At 43.7% G+C, this 13,501-nt stretch overlaps 1 protein-coding gene across 1 annotated transcript in view; it reads left to right on the top strand.

Annotated features, from left to right (window-relative positions):
- The window catches only part of LRRC8D (leucine rich repeat containing 8 VRAC subunit D), a 39,678-nt gene that overhangs the window by 23,114 nt on the left and 3,063 nt on the right, over positions 1-13,501 (top strand). The window lies entirely within an intron of this gene.

Below are 13,501 nucleotides of genomic sequence, written 5' to 3'. Positions count from 1 at the left end.
TGAGGTCATTCCAACATACTGCTAATACTTTTAAACTGGTTAAGGATGTCTTTAATTTGTGATTTTCTTGAGGTCAAAATGCTGCTGATGCAGAAAATACAGGGGTTTTATTCTTGTCTCTAGCCCATGACCATAGACTCGCAGATTCGTACTCCTACAACTGGAACTGGTCAAGCTTGAAACCGTTGCCTTCCTCAAACACTGTGCCATGTTATACAAGATGAAATCTGATGCAATTCAACTGAATTTTTGGGTTGTAATCTTTTTGAGACAGGATACATGGATTACACAATGCATAATGCAATGAGGCCTTGATATAGAATAGGAAATTGAACCCTTTATGTAATACAAATATTAAGTGCTAGCAGAGTCTAGCTGTTTGTCTGAAAGTCACTTTTTTTTTATTTGAGTACCAAAGAACCCTGGTCAAGAGGCAAGAGCTCAGTGCTGGACAAAGCAAGCACAGAGCGTGCAACGTAAGTGCTGTGAAAAGGGAGAGCCATCTGAGGCACAGCACGATGAGGCAGAGAGGATGATCCTGATGAGGCAGGAGCAGGTTGCCATAGTGGTCTGTCATGTAACGAATGTTTAACCCTAGAGCAGCTCGGCCTCTCCGTGTCAGAACAGCCAGCACAATGAGTCATCAGCCCTATTTTGGTGCAAGGCTGCAAGTTCCCATCAAACCTAAAGAAGGATGGCCCTCACCGCCAGCAGCTGCTGCACTGGCTCTTCCTTTTCTTGGCTTTGAAACAAAAATAATGGCCAAATCATGTCTGCCTACATGTGGCGAAGCAGGATCCAACTTCGCTATTCCTGCAAAGGCCTTGTGATCCAGAACCGATTCACTGTGAACATGGATGTGGCTGTGTCCATGTGCAAAAGTTTCAGCTCACAGCAGTGGGACATCACCTACCTTCTTCCAGGTCTCTGCTTGGGTCTGTTCTGGGAAGTTGCTGTGTGTGGATGTCTCAGGCTTGGTGACAGGTGTAGAGAACAGCCCTTCTGACTTTCTAAACCAAGTCTTTTGGGGGGAAGGGGGAGGAATAGAAACCAATGTAGGCTTAAAAGAATAATCTAATTAGGTTTTGGTAATCCAAAGGTTTTGGGTGGTTTTATATCTAAATAACTAAGGGATAGGATTTATATTGTTAGCCTTTGAGGAACATGAAACAAAGATTAGAATTGCTGTTTAGCATTAAAAACTAAGTTTTCTGGGTTTTGATAACATTTTTCTTATTGAAAAACCATGTACTTGAGGCATAATTTGGCATGCAAAATTCTTGGTAAAAGACAGGCTGTTGCAAAATTTTATAGTAAATGAAATGGATGGTTTCGTTCATGTTTTGGTCTGGCCATGACAAATCCTAAACTTTTAATGGAAGGTTTATGGGAATGTAGTCATATGTATATTATTGCTGTACACCCACATTCAGAGGCAGTAATCCAAGTGTGCGGATGAGATAGCAGAAACATAAATAAAGCAGTTGGCTAGTTGTCTTAATGCAATTTCTTGACTAGATCCTTGCTAAAATAGTGCCAAACTTATGACGATATGACAAGTATCAAAGATTACTCGCATTAAGCTATGACATGATATGGGTCACACTCTGGGCTCTTTCTGGCCATTTGGTGTTTTTCTTTTGCATTGGGTCAGGAGTTTGAAATGAGAACCGGGTGTTCAAGTAACACCGAGCATCCCCAGAGAGTCGCAGGTTGCCCCCAGCTTCCTTGTTCCCGTGGCCGAGGGGTGCCAGGGCTGGGCCTGCGGCTGGACTTACTGGTCTCTGGGAGCGCAGGTGGCTCTCTGCACGCTCGTGGGAGAGGAGTACTGTAGCTGTCCTCTTCTCCCCACACCACCGCACTGGTACTTGTGTTTTCTGGGGCTGTCACGAGGTAAAAGGAGCATCACTTGCTCCCCTGTCCCTGCTTTGAGTATGCAAGTAGGCAGTGCCCTGTCCCGCAGGACACGCTTATAGAAATACTGCTGGAAGTAACACCAAAGGACCATTCGCCTTAAGAGAAATCCTGAGTCTTTGCCCTGTTGTGCCCAGGACAGCAAGGGGCTAGACTGCACCTCTTTCTGCGGTCCTTGCATTATCTGCAGCTGATGGCATGATCAGAATCAGGGCTCTGCAATCACTGGTGAGGTGCTCACACCAAGCTCAGAGCTTCCATTTACCCAGCCCTTTTTTTGTTTTTGTTTTTTTGGGGGGGAAATCTTTTGGCATGCTGGTGAGAGGGCTAGAAAGTAATTTGAAAGGAAAGGACCCTTCTTCTCCCAGGTCGACGTGATGCTAAAGCTGCATTCTGATCTCATCTTGCTCATTATCTGAGCTTGCCCAGAACCTTTTTGTGGATCTGACTCAGCCTTGCTTTAGTATATGAAAATTGTGTTGTTTGGTTGTGTATTGAAACAATGGCAACAACAAATACCCAACTGATTTGTTTTCCTCCAGTGAGAGGACACCTCTTCTGTTGCTTCAGGAGCAGCTGGGGAGCTGCTTTAAATGGTGAGTAACTTGCCAGAACAAGTCCGCACGGCAAGCAGGTGGGGTAAGGGGAAGCATTGCCTGCAGGAAAAGAAAAGGAGCTGCCTCCGTGGTCTAAGCAGATTGCACGCAGGTCGTAAAAGTCAGACAGTGACATGGAGCATTACTGGATGTCTGTGGAGGTGGCCACCGCAAAGGTTACTGTGGGCGCGCGGTTAAGGCTGTAGCAATCACGGCAAGGCAATAAGGTCGGACAAGAATTAGCCGTTCCACTGGGGGCATCTTTTCCAGGAGACACCTACGTGATGCTTTCACTTGCTGCTGAGCAGAGCATAAAGTTAGATTTAGTGCTGGTGCAGAAATGAGATCTGTCTATAGATAAGATTAAATACAATTCCTCCTTTCTACGTTTTTGCTTTGTTTCTTTGAGCTGAACTGAAGTACGTGCTCAGAAAGCTTCCTTGCCTTTGTTAAAACAGATTTGACTGGAAAAGGTAGGTTTCAAGAGCTGTTTGTTTAGTGCCTTATTTTTTGAGATAGCATCAACCTCAATCCTGTGGGAAGGAGTATGGCTAAATATAGGAATGTTGTAAATACAAATGGATTTATCTGGACATACTGTTAAGCCTTTTCAAAGATAAGAGTGCATAAAAAGGTTAAGTTTGATGATACTCTTAATCATGCTATTACTCCACTTTTTCTGTCTTTTTCTGGAGGACTGATGATTTTTGTTTTCTTGCTCTGCATTTTACAGCCATGAACACACTTGTCATTGCCTAACAAATAATTGGTTTTAGCCAGTAAGCCGTATGGGGCAAGGGTTGTCTGCCCACTCTCTGCTGCAGAGCACTCAGTGCAGAGGTTACAATTCCAGCTGGAGCTTGGGGTCAAATCATAATTTAAATATTTGCTATTGCTAAATTTAAATTGGAGGCTGTCTGGAAATGTTGGTGCTGGTGAGTGACAGCAGGCAACACAACTGAGCCTTACCCAAACCTTTTTACAGAGTTGGAAGCTTGCTTGTTAGAGCAGGAAGGCTGCGGTCTTAGGAAAGACAACAAGTCTTTCAGAATGGTTTTTTAATGCAACATTTTGAATGGCATTTTGAGAAAATACAGCATAAAAAGGAGGGAGGTGATCTGAGCCCATCAGCAAAATCTCATAACTCAAAAATGTGTGGTAATGTAATTCCTTTTTCTGCGTAAGTACTGAGATTGAAGTACACACCCTGAACCAAACAATTATGGGACTAGGTGGACTTAAGTAAATAGCTTACCTCTTAAAGAATGCAGCTTAAGTTTAGAAGAGGAAAAAGAAATATAGTGAACTTCAATAAATCCCTTTGAGGATAAATGCTTCAGCTGCAGGCATTTTTTCCTGGCATGAACCCAACAGAGGTTCAGCTGTTGAAAGCTTGGCAGGAGTGTGGTAATATTAATAAGTCATCCTTCATCTGCTGATCACAGAGGGTTTTGCGTGGGAAATCATCGTCGTTGCCCATCTGACAGGAGGGCTGAAGCACGGGAGACCTCTTTGCTTGATAAGGAGCAGGTAGGGTTGGGGCGGGCTGTCTGCTGCTGAGCGGGTTCCCCAGTGTCCACCTGGGGCATCCCAGCTGCTCACGTTATCCTATAGCTAGCTGTCCTGAGCTGTTGCTCTACAGCTAGCCCACGGCGTGAGTGAGGCAGTGACGCCTTCTCCCTGGGGGGAGAGGAGTCTGCAGGATGTTTAAACAGGAACATAACTTGAATTTTGTCCCATAACGAATTGGAGAGACTGCTTATTGGCAAACTGAGGATGCAGCCTGTTTAACACACTGTGAAGTTGCTTTTTATCAAGGCAGCTCCCTGGTGGGTGGGTAGGAAGGAAGGCAGGAGTGGGTTTGCGCGAGGTGGAGTTGAAGCGCGCTTTCGGAGCCGTCTTCTCACTGCACGGCGGCAGCCCTTGGAGCCACGCTGGCTGCGGGAAAGGTGCTGGCAGACATGGGGGAGCTTTGGTGGGAGGCGGGTGTGTGCAGGTCACACTGGGGTGCTGCGGGGGGCTGTGTTGTTTTGTTTGTTTTTAATTCCAGGGTGACCTTTCCTCGATGACTTTTAGCTAATGGACGTGGTGGAAGTGTTGCTGCAGGTAGTGCGAATAGCGTTTCGTGTATGTGCAAGTCTCGCATTTGAAACGACAGTTTAATGTGTAACCCAGCGAGAGGGGCTGCGTTCGCTGCCCTGCGTGAAGCACTGGACCGGCCACCGCAAGGCCGGGAACAGCAGACCGCGTGCCGTGGTGGGGGGCTTGCTGCGCCCTTGGCTCTCGAGTGCCAGGAGGATGCATTGAACATCCCAGTGCAAGGTCACTGGCGCTGCCTTTAATAGTAAAGAGGAGAGAGGTTATTTTCTTCAAAAATAACTGAAATGACTCAGTAAACCTTCTCCCATTCTGATGTGAATTGGTCTAGATATTAAGTAAACCTAGACTTGCTCTTAAGAGGGGCTATTAAAAGCCCCAGCAAGATGAACTTCAGTGATACTTTTTCTTTGGTAGATCCTCCTTCCTATTCTTTAGGCACGTTTAAGGCATAGTTAAAGGTACTAACGTCTCCTGTAATAAGATTTGTAAACTTACAGGCCATGGCTTAAAATCACCAAGCCAGCAACTCAATGCCAAGTTCCTTTTCGTGCAGCCTTTGAAGGTGCCCCACTTCCATGTGAATCCCAAACAAGACGAGACAGAGCCTGGCAGCGTGTGTGGCTGTAGATCAGCAGGAAGTGTTTTGCAGAGGAATCACATGAATCACCGAGTGCCATGTCAGCTCGAGCTGAGGCTGCTGCATGTAACAAGCTTCATAGCCATGTGGGCTTAAGTAAAAGCAAATTTAAATAACACTTTAGGGTCTAAACCATCTTCAAAGTGTTCTGTTTTTCAGATTTCTAAATTTAAAAAAAATATATAATTTTATTACAGTTTTTTATTTTCCTCTTCTGATCTTTTTAATGACTATTTTTAATTGTATCTCTGTTTCTCAGTGATAAAAAGCCACCTCTAGGGAATAGAATTACCCAATCTGCTTTTATTTTGGTGCTGCTTGTTTTGCATCTTGATATATTCCCCAAGCATTGTGGTCCAGAGAAGCACCAGATGTTTACTGTGTTTTCCTGCACTTCTGATAGCGGTGGTGAAAACACTGCCGAAATATCCCTGTCAAAAAGATAGGGGAACAGCAGGTTTTGAAATGGCAAAGGGATTAACCGTTTCATGCTTGACCGTGAGCAGCTATTGTGGTTTCTTGGCTGGTGGTGACTTCTGATTACAGTGTACGTCCATGTCAGCACAGGTTAAAGCGGGTACAGAAGCTTCCAGTTGTGTCTGTACTTGAGTAGAAGTGCTTGGTGTTGAGCTGTCGGCCTTGCACATACCAATTACTCTGTCTTTTCAGTGTTACTGCTTTGGGTATGTTTTAGGAATTCTGTGGAATAAGATACAAAGTGTCTACTTGCTGTTTTTGCTGTGGTCTGGTTAGATAAAACAGAAAGTCCTTTGTTTGGGATTTGATCTCTCAGCCGTAGCGCCGCTATTTCCCTCTCTGGTGATGCGTCTTGGGTAGAAGGGAACCGAATCACTATCATGTGAGTAAGGGTGGCTCCGACAGTAGTCTAAGGTTGGGAGAGTGTTGTGCGTGCGTGTGTGTGTGTGTGCGTGCACACGCTAAGCCGTGTTCTTTGCCTCCCCCTGTGAGTCCCACTCGTGCTGCTCGACGGCTTCGATTCGGGCAGCCGCGCTTTGCAGCATTTCCTCCGAGAGGAGAAATTGCCGTTGAGTTTCTGTGCGTTCAGGGAACGATCCTGGCTGTTATGAAAAGCATCGGTTCAGTATTTATGCCTGCGGGGGTCCAGCCTCATTAATTGTATCTCCTGTTTCCTGCATGTTGCCTTGCTAGGTGGTTTGTTTTATAATTATAAAATGACATATGGCTAATTGACTTGAAGTGTAACACGTAGGGTTACAACAGCATCCTCTTTACCAGCTGGAGACCTGTGCAGAGGGTGGACAAGGACCTCGCTCCATCTGCTCTTCTTTCCTAGGTCAAAACCTAATGGATCATATTCAGAAAGATACTGAACTTCACCCCAAAGCCTGGTGATAAATGTGAATAAAATCTTAAACTTGTGCTTGTGGTCAAAGCAGCCCCTCTCATAACAGCGTTGCTCAAGAGCGCGGCAGCAGTCCGAGGGGGAAGCTGCTCATCTTCTGAGCTCGGTGAAAGCTGAACTGGTGCATGGTGAGCAGTGACTTACTGGCACTAACAGTCTTCAGATGCTCTTGGGAACTAGTCAGAAATGCAGCACTGGGCTTTTATTATAAAAGTGATCCTTAAACAGATCTCTCTGATGGTGATTTTCAGCAAGGGAAGAATGAGATATGATTGGAGAGTTTACTGTTAGGGGAATTATGGCCACTAATACTGTTTTTTAAATATCATCACCCTGATTACAAAACCATCTGTGTAGGAGTGATGTATAGCACTAGACCTTCAAAGAGCTGGTAAACAAGGAAGATTCAGTGTAAACACTAAAATAGCAGGATCCAAAAGTGGGTTAGAGGATTATACAACCTGAAAAAGTCCGACTTTGAAGGGCAGAATTTTCGAAGGTAAAAAAATGTTTTTTATGCAACTGTTTTTTGTAAATGGATGCTAATGTGACTTTGGTTATATAAAACAAGAATCTTATTATTGACTCCAATTTACCAAAGCTTAACATTTCTCTATGCAGCTTGAGACATCAGGTTTTGATCATTTGTCATTTACTGAATTACTGTCAGTTTGGTCAGTGTTGTTCATAAAAAAGATGGTACGTTCCCCAGTTTGGGGAATTTATTTACAGTCTATCTCGGAGAGATTATATATTCCCTTTAGGGGAAAGTCCAAAATTGTAGTTGTGCAATTTGGGACCAGGGTGGGGGTTGGGGGGTTGTTTATGGGAGGTTGCTTGGTGTTTTTATTATTTCAAATAATGATTTTATGAATGGTGCCAATTAATACTCCTTCTCCTTAATCCTGTAAGTATGTTATCAAAAAAAAGCATCTTCTTTCTCTCTCCCTACACACACACACACACACGCGCGCGCGCATGCGTGCACACACGCACACAAAAAAAAGCTATTGTGGAACTCTAGTTCCTAAGTTGGAGTGTTTTTTTCTCTGTATGAAATCTCCCTTCAGCTTTGTTGTGCTAGCTCTCTCCTTATTCAGTTAGCACTGTTATGCCAACAGTGCATCTTGTGATAACAACATCTCTGAAATAGTACCTGCAGGTTGCCATGCAATTAATTTTGAGAAAGTGAAATCATAGGAATAAATATCCCACCCCACGGAAATTTGCTTAGCCTGCAATATCTAATAAGCCAAAACAATAACACTGTGCTTAGTCAAGGGGCAGCTGAAGAGCAGTAAACCAACCCACATCTTCCAGATTGATCTAAAACTAATGGAACTGGATGCTATCGAATCTTTTGGACAGTGGTTTTAAGGAAGAAACAGTGAGTAGAAATTCTGGTCATTCTGATTTGGAGGAAAAAAAAATGAAAGGAAGTCTTCTCCCTTCTGGTTCTTTATGTGAAATTTGTGTGGGATCTTCCTGAGACAAAAGCACTAATCAGGAAGTATCTGATTCCCTAAATCTCACTGCAGTTCTTGCACTCTGGCATTAGATATATTCTGCAATGTATCAGTCACTGCTAGTCACTTCAGTCACTGAAGTAGTGTATGGTGTATTTCTTTGTGAAATGTTACCTGGGCTTTAGAGCGAATAGGGGCACTCAGCACACAAATCCATGTTTAGGCGAATTTGGGGTTTTGCTTTGCAGTATGCTTACAAGATAAGAGAAGCTGTAGCCTCAGTTATGCCTAAAGCTGAATAGGTAACTTGAGTCCTGTCAGGTAGAGTAAAACCCAATAATCCCCTATGGAATAAAGTAGCAGAGTTAACTTCTTTTCTTCAAAGACTGCTGCTTCTCTCTAGCTGTCCAGAGGCATACTAGGAGCTGCAAACTAGGCTAGGAAAAGTTGTTATATTCTCAGCTACACTTGCAGGGACAATTTCCCTCTACTACTATTAGGTTCCCAAACTTATTCGTGCCTTGGTTAACCTCCTCCAGTTTGTTTTAAACTTCTGTTAATCTCAGAAATCTAATAACCAATGCAGGTGATGAATTCATCTCTGTGTTTCAGGATGCATACATTCATTTTGTCTCTTTTCTGAATGACTACATGCATTATTTTGCAAGGGCTCTGGGGCTCTCCTTACGTTAGATTCTGTGGGAAGAAAAAAAAAGATAGCGCCGTCTTTTTGATCTTTGCAGACTGTCTGTGAAGCCATTGACATTCGCTGCATCCTGTGTAGGAGGAATCTCATAATCCGTTCTTATCAAATTGAGGCCCAATTGTCTATCTTAATAGGATATTGCAGAAGCAGAAAAACAAAGGAATTAAAATCATTAGTGGAAAGAGAAAATATACAGAGGAAATAGATTTAAACTGATGGTGACTCGATCAAAAGCAAGCAAGCAAAGCCTTTTAGTTATGGGAAAACTTTTTTCTCCTTAATTTCCTGTGGGAAGGAAAAAACTAATTCTGTTCATAGCAGCACTTTTTCTTTTTGACTAGAAATGTTTTTTGTTGTGTTTCTGGAAAATTCTTGACCAGTTGCAGTGACAAGGCTAACTCAGGAATCTTTTTGTTTTCTGAGACAAAGTGGGCTTGTTCTGAGTCCTGGGAACCTGAAAGTAAAAAGAGAGATTCGTGTGCTGCGATCCTGTTTTTATTTGCTTGTTTTAACTTTGAATTTGCTTTAACTTTAAACATGCTCTTAAAACAGGAGGGCCAGTGAATTACAGGGGAAGACAGATGAAGTTTTTATCAGTAAGTACAGGAAGAAGTAGGATGTAAATAAACATTAGAGTGACATACCAATCTGCTGATTCCTTTTCCTCTAATTTCTGTATTTAAGCTAGAACAGTTTTTTAGGAAATACCCCAATATGTCCACTTTGTATTTCAGCATTTGTAGTCTGAAGTGTGTCAGAAAAATTCTCTAGGTTAATGACATACTGAGGTCTTCATATTATAGCTTTTTAAGACTAATGGAAGGATTATAATTGGTAAATAGTATGATTTATGAAATTAATGGTTACCTTTGCTGATTTAGCTTGGGCCTGTAACAGAACAAATGTAATGTTGTCATTGTCAGTGCTCACTGCAATTGCAGTTGTTTTCATATTCTGTTTTCACTGTAATACATTTCAGTTTTTGAACTAAATCTAAGGGAAGCATGCCTTAAAATATGCTCCCTTTTACAGCAGATGTGCACATATTCGTGTTATACTGGATCTTGCTAGAAAACATTAAGTCCTACTTTATATATGTGAAAAATAAATAAAGTGGTTTTGGTTCTAGACCTTCATATCGTATTAGCAATGAAAAGGGAAGTAGTACTTCTGTGCTTTCAGGATTTAACTGTTTTTCCTCTTAAGATCTTGGGAGGTAGCAAGAACAAAATGGCATTTTGAAACAGTTGCTTTGTTCAGGCCAAAGAATTTTTTTCCAGGAGAGAGAATCCACCCAGTCCATAGCTGCGGGTAATGGGTCTGGAGCTAGGAGCGGTTAATGTTATCCTAGAGAGTCATCCAAGGTGCAGAACTGGAGCCAGAAGGGCTGGGAGCTGGAAGGGCTATCTGGTAAAAGAAAAGAACTTCCTTATTCTGTGCAGTTATGCAGCCTTGCATAGCATACTGTAAGATGCTTGAATTAAAATCTGTGCTTATTAAACCTGAACTAAAATATGCTGTCTTTAAAAGGAGAATCTGTCCCTTGAATTCCGTATTGGGTATTGCAAATTACTTCTCTTCCAGAGCCACCGTTTCCTAGTTTGGGTTTTGGTACGCTGAGATCTAGACACAATGTTCTACTGAGCTACAGGTTCCTCTCAGTGCCTTTTGAACCGTGAGGGCTAAAATAAATGCCTGTTTTTACCATAAGAAATCGGACATTTTGGCTTTTCAGCTGCATAGTATTTTATGTTCTTCAGGTACCTGCTTAAAAACTATTTTTTATCATTTTTCTGAATAAAACACACATTGGCCTTGATGGGAAAACTTACGTTAGTGATTCTGGTGATCTGTGTGCTTAGACACAGATTGAAATTTAAATACAATTTTTCTCTTACTGCCAAATCATCATTAGGGTTTACCATGAAACCACAACCCCAATCTGGCACCCTTAAAGGAAGACAAAAATTAGTGGTAATACTTTAAACCTAATCCAAATAGTATTCCAGGCGGTAGGACTTAAAAGCAGGTTTTAGAGGTTGTAAATAGTTAAATTTGACCTTGGAAGAAAAAAAAAATACAGCACCGTATTAGACCTATAGTTCTGAATACCTTCGAGTTACTCTTAACATTTTGAGTTCTCCTAGGCATTTCCTAGGTGAGTAACAGCCAAACTACCAAAATAAAAGTTAACTTTTATAGTTAATTATTAAGGGAAGTCAAGGACTGATAAACTGAATGATGGAGTTAATGACGAATACATAAAATATATTTACAGCTTGTCAGTCAGAATGTGTCTTACACTGTGTGTAGGTTTTAGGTTTTCATTTTGATTTTTTAGGCTCAGAGCATTTAAATATTTTAGATGTGTGGGGAGGGAAGCTTGTTTTCGGTTCCTGGAAGCGATTTTGCTAACTAGAAGAAGGTCTGCCTCACTTTTATGAGACACACAATTTTCGACAGTAATACCACACAGGGTTTTTTTGTGTTTCATAACTGCTAATCTCCGCCAAAACAGCGGTTCTTCTGTGAGTATCAGTGACTTGAAAGAAAAGACATGTTCACAGCATTGACCATGGTACTTCGAGGTGTAAAGCTCCTGTTGCCTCACGCTGGCTACCGCCTGGCTAAGAGGATTACACTGGCTCTCTCAGGTTCCCTAACCTTTTTTGAAATCATTTTTTGTGTGTGCAAGGCAGAAGTCTGATAGAGGTGGCTTTTTTTTTTTTAGCTTTTTTTATTGTTCTGTCGCTAGAACCGTTGTGTGCTCTCTCGTTTCTTCTCCATTATTTTAGCTGCTGAGCGCAGCGCAGTCAGCAGTGCTTGGGTTTCAGCGCTTTATCCAGGTGTTCTCATGGCAAAAGCAAAAAATCATCTTTATTCTGTGAAAGGAATTTTTGCAGGTTGCGCCCCAAACGGCAACGCAGTCACTTCCAGCGTGCTTAGCCGGTGCGAAGTTAAGGAAAAGGCGAAGGGCAGAGGAACAGGCAGGCGCAGCTCCCCCTGCTCCTTGCAGGAGTGCCCTGCTCTCCATGGCGTGCGCGGCCGCGCCGCTGGGCGCGCAGCCCCCGCTGCCCCGGGCAGCCCCGCGCTGGCGGCTGCCGCTGGGGCAGTGCCCACGCGTGCCGAGGTAGGCGAGACCGCAGCGGGAGCATCGCCTGGGAACGGCTTTCAGAAAACAAATGCTCGCAGCAAAAGCCCCGTTCCCGTGTGGCGGGTCCCCGGCGGGGAGCGGCTGCGCCTCGGCGCTGCGGGGGTCGTTTCACCGCCGTCTGTTTACACGAGCAGAGTGGCTAACGCGGTTCCCTGCGCGCCTTGGTATTTAAATGCCAGAGGCAGCAGTCCTGCGCCTGGCGCGGCGCTGCGGGGCGGAGGGAGGGAGGAGAGCGGCAGGAGCGGGGGCTGCGGCCGCCTGGCCCCCGGCAGCGCCGGGCTGCCCGGCTGCGGGCTGCCCTTTGGCTTCTGCCTGCACAAGCGTCTCTTGACGCTCTGGTCCGGGGCTGGAAGCGGCCGTGCCTGCCCGTCGGGGTCTGCAAGGCGCCGCTCCGCGTCCGCCGCATCCCCGCGCGGCCCCTGCGCGGCCGCTGCGCCGGCAGAGCGGCCCCGGCCCCGGCCCCCGCGCTAACGCGCCGCCCGCCCTGCCCCCCGCGTGTGCACGCAGGCTGCCCGTTTTACTTCAGAAACGGCAAATTTGGGTCATGAGTTCAGCAGTTAAAATGATGATTTTACCACATCCTGCTTGCACAGGAAGCTTGGTTTTTTTTTAGATAGCTGATAAGTTGAATCCTCCAGATTTTGTCAGAACAAAAAGAAAAGCGAGCTATTTAAAGCCGGAGAGAGGCTTGGATTCCCAAATCAGTTTGCCGCTTCTGTCTCACAGTGCATACTTTTAAATTCAAGTGAAAGCCTTACAACTTGCTCCTGTGCTAACCAGCTTCCTGCAATCGCCAGGCTGTGATAACAATCTGAAAAATATTTTCGCCCGTGCTATGAAGATAGATCTTTATTTTTTCTCTTGGTTAGTTGGGTTGGGTTTTTCCGAGGAAGGATTATTTTTTCCTGAATTAAAAAAGATTCTGTTTAGTACCATTTGGTTCAGTAAATAGGTTATAATTGTTTCTCACTGTAAAACATGTAAATACAAAAATGAAAAAAAAATCACTTTGTGCAGAATCTTCACACAGTGACTACAACACGTTCACTCGTGCAGTGGTGCTTCAGGGAAAGGAGCCAATCAGCCTGGTAGTCAGCACGGATGCTGATTAGCAAAGAGGGGAGATATTGATTGCTATTATGTTACATAAAAAGAAATGAGAGGCCTTTCTCATAACGTGACAGGTGACCTAAAATGTGCTGTGCAAATCATGAGCAATGTGCAAAGTATTTAACAAATGTTGTCTATTTTGTTTAAATGCAAAATATCTTTTAAAAATCGATGTTAATGCTGGGTTTCACATTTTCAAAGATTTGAGCAGTCATTTTTATAGACTCTGACTTTGTGCATTGTAGTCAGTTGTTGCTGTTCATGTTCTTAAGATGCATCAGCTACAGCATTTTACCTTTCAGATATTTCAGTTGCACAGAGCAGGCCTTGGTGCTTGTACTATGAAGTGGTAAAGGTATATAAATATCGTCTGGTCTGAAATGAGCAACTTTCTGTTTTGATGCTGAAGAAATGGTTCATTTCAGTACATAACC

This window comes from Apteryx mantelli, chromosome 8, assembly GCF_036417845.1.
Source record: "Apteryx mantelli isolate bAptMan1 chromosome 8, bAptMan1.hap1, whole genome shotgun sequence".
Lineage (NCBI taxonomy): Eukaryota > Metazoa > Chordata > Aves > Apterygiformes > Apterygidae > Apteryx > Apteryx mantelli.
The sequence above is the reverse complement of the archived record's forward strand: the minus strand, read 5'-3'. Positions and strand labels throughout refer to the sequence as shown.